The sequence below is a fragment of the Octopus bimaculoides genome, chromosome 13 (genome assembly GCF_001194135.2).
Source record: "Octopus bimaculoides isolate UCB-OBI-ISO-001 chromosome 13, ASM119413v2, whole genome shotgun sequence".
NCBI lineage: Eukaryota > Metazoa > Mollusca > Cephalopoda > Octopoda > Octopodidae > Octopus > Octopus bimaculoides.
This window is the reverse complement of record NC_068993.1, coordinates 18,624,831-18,633,429: the sequence shown is the minus strand read 5'-3', so window position 1 is coordinate 18,633,429 and position 8,599 is coordinate 18,624,831. Positions and strand designations below refer to the sequence as shown.

Here is an 8,599-nt window from a genome sequence, read left to right as displayed (position 1 = left end):
ATATATCGTTTTCCTTGATGAATGAGTGTTTCCTAAAATTGTGTAAATAACAGGGTGAGACATATACAAGGAACGATATGATTCACTAAACCGATTGAAGACTCTGCCCACCAGTATAGCCGCAGATTAACAAATGAAACCCGTGAAACACTTAGTATTTCATCTTTTACTTTTTCTACTCTTTGGCTTTTGAACATTCTGGGGCTCCACCATGAAATGTTTAGTCGAACAACTCGATCCCAGTACTAATTAAAAAATTTTTTTAAATTATGCTTATTCTATTGTTCTCTTTTACCGAACCGCTAATTTGCGATGTGGTGAACATTAATGCCGGTTATCAAACGGTGAAATGAGAACAAACACAAACACACATATATGAATCCATATATTCAATTAGCGAACTACCACACAGTTTTCGACAACCAGACTCACTCACAAAGCATTGGTCGGCCGAGAGCTATAGTAATGAGACACTTGCCCAAGGTGCCGAATTGTGGGGCTGGACTCAAAACCACGTGGCTGCAAAGCGAAATTCTTAACCACACGATCATGCTTGCTTCTTAATGTAAAATATTACAGAATATTGACTTGGAACAAATAACGACTGGTGTGATTTTTATTTATTTATTTATTTATATATTACAACGTATTATAGCTAGCAATCGTACGTAATCGAATGGTTAATTAAATGAAAGTGTGAAAATCATTTAATTATACTGAGAATTTAACATTTCATATTTATTAATATTAATCATAATTTGCTTTTCATAAATAATAAAAATTGGTTAATTACCAATGATGAAAAAGCTAAAATGAAGACTGTTTCTTGCTTCTAATACTAAGATTTTTTTAATAATATCCTAAACTAAAAAAGGACAGCAATTATATGTTATTTAATCGTTGAATAAGCTTGGAAAATTTTACCAATTTAATAAAATTACATCAGAAACAAATGAGTTTTATTTCCATTTAGCAGATTAATTTCATTATCCAAATACTAAGATGCACTTAAGTTGGTTAATGATGTTTAGAAAGGCATGAGATTCAATAAATTTAAAGCGGTTTTTTCGTTCATATACATTTTTCGAGACCTTTTCTTCGCGTCTGCTATTCTGTTTTGTTTGACATAACTAGTAGCCTAGTGATTTCCCGTTACAATCATTCAGAGTTATCTCCCTGCACATAGTATTAACAGAGTGAAGCGATGGTATACAGCTATAACGAAAGCGCTATAGCAGTAGACCTGACACGAAACGTAACTAGGTGCAGCAGGAAAATAATAGATTTCTATTCTAAAAATGTGAAAACTACCAACTAATATTCTAAATATAAAAACGCTGATAACTGTGCGTCGTTTATTGAATAAAGAAGTAAGTAGTTGATATTCTTTGTAATTAATATAAAAGGCTAAAATGTATAAATTTCATTCTTCTAAAACGTTTTTCTATTTAATTTATGCACAAAGTGCAGCAAAATACTTTTATTTTCATTAATGCGTCCCAGTTAAAAAAGGGAAACGGTTTAAATCACGTTATATGATTATAAGATGATGGGATTTTGTATCCAAACAACTATCAGAAGGATCTAATAACGAAGCTACCGAATGATATGCATAGTGAAATAAATATCAAGGCGTGTTACAAAGAATTATCTAAATATATTATAGGAGTATTCATAGATATCCCAAACGCGCGCGCGCACACACACTTACATATATGTATATACATATTTGTGTGTGTTCTAAAACCTTTATTATTTTACGTTAAGAATGCTGTTTTACAAAGAAATATCTGCTATTGAAAATATATACGTTCACTCTTTGCCGGTCTCTTTTTATCTAGCACACGTTATTATTGAAGTATTGCAAATATAACATAGGATTAAGGAGTCAGTCTGATTGACAACACACACACACACACACACACACACACACTCATACATATATATATATATATATATATATATATATATATATACACACACGTGTGTGTGTATGTATGTGTGCTAAATAATTTTTTTTTCTCCATACAGTCTGTAATAATATACAGGGTATGGCGTGCATTCATGCTTCAAAATGTAAATGAACATGCAGCTGGGTTTATAGTGAACAATAAGTAAAATGTAAACTGGACAATAATACAAAGCAACGTAGTAACTCAATGTAGAATACATGAAATAAATTGTAAAGCACTAATAAATGAAATTTCCTTATGAAAGAAGAAAAACAATATGAAATAACAGTCAAGCTTGTATGTTAATCGATTTTCGTTTATCTACGTTCTCACACTTTACTGTCAAAATTACAAGAGATTCAGAAAATAGCAGAGATGTATTTCAGTATAAGGTTAATATAAGATTTGGTTACTTTGCTATAAGTTTAATGCCCCACTTCTTTTGATTAATGTTGTTATGTATATGTGTATGAGTTGCATGACACGCTGGTGGGTGGTAAACTAATCCATCACCAGACACATCAGACACAAGGGTGTTTATTTTATAAGTTCATATTCTGCTATGATGAAATCAAATGATAAAACTGTTGATAAGAATGCTATAAGAAAGGGACGCATAACGTTTACAATCTGGTAGCTCTATACATGTGCATATGTATTATATCTGTCTATCTATCTATCTATCTATCTATCTATTTATCTATATATATATATATATACGTCTGTGTGTGTTGTGTACTCGGTGATATTAAAGTAGAGAATATTTTCTTAGAGGAGAAATCATAACATTTATGTATATATTTCAGAAGAATTATTATTGCTCGAAGAAAAAGGAAATAGCTTTAATCGGGAATCGAAACCGAGTCGCCGTTTTTACTTACCGTGACACCACCTCTATTCTGCGTACAAACTGGCGACTATTTTTATATAAGCTATAAACTAAAAGTCAATAACAATAAAGTAAAAATGCTGTTTACCAACAAAAGCTCGTAGTTAATTTGCATAAATCGCTTGAATTGCAAACATGAAAAAAAAATGTTAATAATTATTATTAATTAATACCGTGTTAAAAATAATCTCAAATTATAAAAATACTAACAATAAAAGTAAAATTTAAGTAAATATTTAAATCTAACTAAATAAAGTTGTTCTCTAAATATAGAATAAAAAATAAATCCAAATGTTTGTTATATTGTCAAAAGAAGAGGGGGGAAATAAAACTATTTGCTAACTACTCTATTGACAATTACGCATATTAATCACCAATAATAAACTAGTTATCACTGACATTATCCAAATCACTAATGTTACTAAATAAATTACTAATACTCTTAGAAGTGTTGCTTGGGTAAGAAGTGCGCAAACCAAGTAATTCAGTGCAGTAAGTAGCTGGAGACAAGCGCAATTCCCTTGTCAATAAAGAAGATTAATTGCTTTTTATATAATTTATCATTAGTTATTAGGAACAATGGTAAAATTGTTTACTAACCCATACACTGTATATCTTTCATTTAGTCCACTTCACAATGTTCTCTTCTCTATCCCGAGGGAAGAATTCGCCGTGGCGATGTATATGCAGTGCAATGTAATTAGGCATTTAATTATTTTGTTTCACCATTAAAGTTAATAAAAAATCATGATTATTAAATAGTTAAGTTTTCATTACAACAAAATAAGTCTATTGCGATATTTGAATCGATTTTCACTATTGTACAAGCACAGTATTCCGCTGAAGCGCTGTGCAACAAAGGCGATTCTCCGTGGCTATTATCCGCCTCTGTCGCATAATGGAACAAGCTCCAGCGTCGCAAGAGGGCGCTGAATACAAGAAAGTTTTGCTCTGCGTAAAAAGCGCGCAGTTTGATTTGAGGGGAAAATCTAGAACTTCTGGCGCGTTTTTCTCGCGCTATTATTCAATATTTATCGCCGGGTAAACTCAATTGAAATACACAGAAGCTTTAAAATGGTTATAAGAATATAAAAGAATATGTCAAAAGAAAAGAAAAGAATATGTTAAACAAATTAGTTTCATTAAAGGAAAGAAAAAAGCCAGTAGGAAAAATAGCTTTCTACAAAGCGCAACTCCCACAGTGCGGCGAGGGAAGTGTTCTTTTTATTTATATCTCTTTTTTTTTTCTAACTTTCACTGACGTGAGAGATCTGAGCAACAAAGACGAACTCAAAGTAGCTGGTCATCTGGATATTTTTTCTGAAGACTGCTGTTTAAAGGTTGCAGAAAATTATGTTTAATTATAGGGAATGCAACCATCATCAAGTGAACACGGAAACAGCTGCAGAATACGACCAAAACATGGCCCACTCACTGGGGGTTTTTTTTCACCCGAAACGCTTTCTTTCTCTCAGTGTAATTTTTTTCATTTTTTTCCCTTTTCATTTCCCTTCTTTCTTCTTGCTTTTTTCTTTTTTGCCCTGAAATCTATAGGTCGCTCTTTTATATTGGCTGTGTTTCATATGAATGCTTTATAACATTATGATAGAACAATATTTCCAAGACATTATTTCTTTTCATGCATCGATTCAACGCAGCTGTCTCTCAGAAGCTCTTTTGGTCAATTGACGAGCTTATAAGCGGACAGAATCTTTTTTTAAGCCCACGTTCTGTTGTGTAGTTGTGGCAAGAAAGTTTGCAGCTGCCAGTGTGAAAGAAACCGTTGAATATAGATAAATAATCCCTACCCAAGCTTATAATGAACAAACTGTGACAGAAGGCAGTAAAGAAAATTAGCTAAGGACATCTGAATAACAATGTGTGGTCGCGTGTGGATATAAGGCCCTCAACAACATGATCAGTAAGCAGACGTCTCCACGAGACCTTAATTACAAGTGTTACACAACATTGTGATGCAAAATACCCGATTATGTCCGACTCTTTTGTTGGAAGTCAAACGAAGAGCGCACACTCACCAACTGAGGCATGTTTCCTTCGTTTCTGTTGTGAACCTGGGGCAGGTGGTTCTGTGTTGGCGACGAATATTCTGTAGTAGCGGCGGCCCGTTCGTTCGTTCAAGCAGCATAGGACGCGATTAAACAACCTCTTGCTTGTTACATATGGACGGAGCCAGCCAGCCAGCCAGCGAGAAGAAGAAGAAGAAAAAGAAAAAAAAAGGGAACAACTCATAAGCGAAAGTAAAGCGGGGAACGGTGGGAGGAAGAGGAAGGAAAGAAGAAGTAGAAGTAGAAGAATAAGATGACGATGAGGAGAAAGATCCTCTTAAATACCCCCTTCTTCTCATTGGGTCTAATCTGTCTTTATCACAGAATATTTCTCACACTTTATTCCACTTTCCCTTCTGCTCTTTCCTCTCGACTCTTTAAACGTTTTGATATCTCATCTCTCTTTATTATTTACATCTTTAATTTTGTCTCTAAAATCCACTTTAGGTTTTTTGTCACGTCACTATTTTCATTCTCTTCCCCTTTCCTTCTTCGTCAATGACAAATAGATTTTTCCCTGGGTCTCTTTTCTTACCTCTTTCTCACCCTCTTATTTCCATTATTATCAACCAATTTCGTTTTAGATTCATTTTAAGTTTCTTCCTCCTCCCCTCCATTTCTCTCCCATTCTCTGTTTTTCTTCTCTTTTCTCACCCCTCTTTATTTCTTTTATACTTTTTCATAAACTTTATTGTTTCTTAAGATTCCATTTTTCTTCTTCTTCTTCCTCTTCTTTTTTTTCTTTTCCTCTCAAATACCCTTTGGACTTTTCTTTTTAGATTAACGATACATACATCGAGTGGCAGTATTAGTCCTCAGGCTACCCCCCTTCTGCACAGAAAAAAGCAAAAACAACTCTGGGGGGAAGCATCTGACATGTAATAGAGCCTCATGGAAATCATGAAAATGGAGGGGGTGGGAGAAAATTATAATAGAAAGAAAAAGAGTGATGAGCAGAGGGAGAACGAGAAGTCGAGAAAAGAGAGAGAGAGAAAAGAGAGATAGGCGAAATATAATTTTTGATAAGAAAGAAAATATATATATAAAGGGGTGTGTTTGTATGAGTCTAAGTTTGTTTTTGAATATAGGGTGATGTGTGTAAGTTGTATCTTTGAGGGGGGCGAGGGGCTGGTTGGTTGGTTGGGTGTTCATTTAGGTAAGTTTGGCTGGGTGCCTGGGTGGGAAGTGAGAATAATGAGAAGGTCGAACTAGAAGACCAAATCGGGAAAGACCTTAATAAACAGAATTGGTGAAGAATAAAACAATACAAAAATGAAATGAAATAAACTAAAAAAAATGGAGTTCAAAAGTGTTAGTGTGTGTGTGTGTGTGTGTGTGTGTGTGTGTGTGTGTGTGTGTGTGTGTGTGTGTGTGTGTGTGTGTGTGTGTGCGCGGTTGGGGTGGAGCGTGGCTTGATGTAGGTGTTATATCTGTTTGGGTTGGGGGTGGCGATGGGGGTGAAACAAACAAAAACAGGAAGAAGCACTTCCCACCTTTTTTCACTTCCTTCTTTTCTTTCGTCTTCCTTGTTTGTTTGGTACTGGAAAAACATTTTGTTCTTCAACACTCACACATACACACATACATACATACATACATACATACATACATACATACATACATGCATACATAAACACACATATATACATAGTACTTATAGAAACACACATACACGTACACACCACTCACACACATGTAAATATAAATATACATATAGCTACAAGTTTACTTAGACACAAGCATAGATGCATATACAGATATACACAGCCTTCAAACAGACATCCATACATTCACACATACTCACAAATGTATACTTACATGCACCTATTCACACACACACATACACTGTACACACAAACATACACACACACACAGACACCTATTACACAAACATATACACTAACATATAAACTTACAAGCAGACATGTCATTCAAACACAGCCATACACACACGTACCCACTCTGTCATTTATGCAAGTACTCACGTACAGAAAAGGGATTTCGCTCCTTTCTTTTTTCCATTTTGAGTGCAAAACACAAAGAAGGGAACTGAAAAACTTCTGCAAATGTTACTTAAGGTCTTCTGTTTTTTTCGTCTTCTTTAAACAAAGGGGTGTCCCCCCCCACACATACACAATTTCACTTTAAAAGGTTACTATAAAGTACCCTGTCAACATGTGAAACTTTCTCCATCAACCCTTCTGTCTTTTTTTCCACACATTATTCCAAGAGATTATCTTTCATTCCTATTATCCCAATTACCATTCCATTCTTTGTCAACTTTCTCCCATCTATCTAAGCCATTCCTACTTTACAGTAAATATGAATATTTTGTTTCATTTTATTCCTGTTTTTGTTCCTTCCTTTTTCTTTACTCTTGGAACTAATTCTGTTGCGTTCACAAGTTTCTTTATGCATTTAAGTTTGACAATAACTCACATCCCTACCACGCACATAACAAACACAGACGTACACAAACACACAAAACACCACGCTAATGTCTTTATACTTTTGAATGTTTTTATATTTTATTTAATATTGATTACACGGCAGAGCAGACGAAAACTGACACGTGACATATACAAAGTTTTCCAAATTAAGTGAGAAATGATTTTCACAAATTAACTCATAGAAACAGCTTTTATCTGAAGATATATATGCTAATTCCCAACACTTTAAAACTATTACTAACCATTTGTTTAGATCTAATCTGCAACATACTCTCTCTGTGTCTTATTTATGTTTTTCTCCTCGTCTTTTTCACTTTATTCATTTGATGAAAGAAAGTTAATTTCTTTCATCACATACAATACCAAATGAATAAAGGAGAACTTTGAAGCTTATAACAAAGACGACACTTTTAGCCATCATAAAAAAGCCTAAACTTAACATTGCAAAAGTTCGTTTAGTAATATTTGATTTTATTACCATCATTCCAGGTGGTTTGGCCTTTTAGCCTGACAACATACATACATGCATACACACATACGTACATGCACTCACACACAAACATATGCACTTATATATGCATAGACTTATAGATATACATGTACATATATGGATTTAGAAAGTATAGCCAGCGAACTCTGGAACAATAGTAAGAGAGATATGACTTGTGCAACTTTCAAATCAACCTTCTTGTAAGTTAAATAGAAATTCACCAAAAACTTTTATGGTTATAAATGTTACTAACTTTAAATCAAATATTACTACAGTATAATCTTTAAAAAAATCGTAAGAAAACGTTATGCCCATCAACGATAAGTTCAGTTCCTATTTCTAACTATTATAATATATTTCATGATGAAACAATGCTGTGTTAAACTTTACTTGCTCACAGACGTATTGTTAGTTTTTGAAACGCATCTTAAGTAGTTTCGACACAAAATTTTCGTATTGTTAGGTTTAAAACAAACAATCTCAGCTTTATCTAATTCGTTGATATGTTTTCTATTATGCATGTTTGTAAGAAAGTTATCAATGAAAGAAGAAAACTAATTTTTCTCGAAAAGATAACTAATAAGGTACAATAATGAAATTAATTTAAATATGCTTTATTTAACCAGATTGATAAAAAAAATTAAAATTATCAATTGACTGTTTTATCTAAAGTAAAACTACAGTTTAATCAAACTTAGTGAAGTTACGAATAATTAATGCACCTATGTATATATATATATATATATATATAT

General features: G+C 33.4%; 1 long non-coding RNA gene across 2 annotated transcripts in view; it reads right to left on the bottom strand.

Moving 5' to 3' along the window:
• The window catches only part of LOC106880380 (uncharacterized), a 23,574-nt gene extending 18,705 nt beyond the window's left edge, over positions 1-4,869 (bottom strand). The window contains exon 1 of one of the 2 annotated variants that reach the window (XR_008265369.1): positions 3,442-4,869. This is a non-coding gene — a long non-coding RNA (uncharacterized LOC106880380). The remainder of the gene's footprint in view (positions 1-3,441) is intronic. The other variant, XR_001410736.2, reaches the window with a different exon arrangement.
• Positions 4,870-8,599: the final 3,730 nt, after the last annotated feature.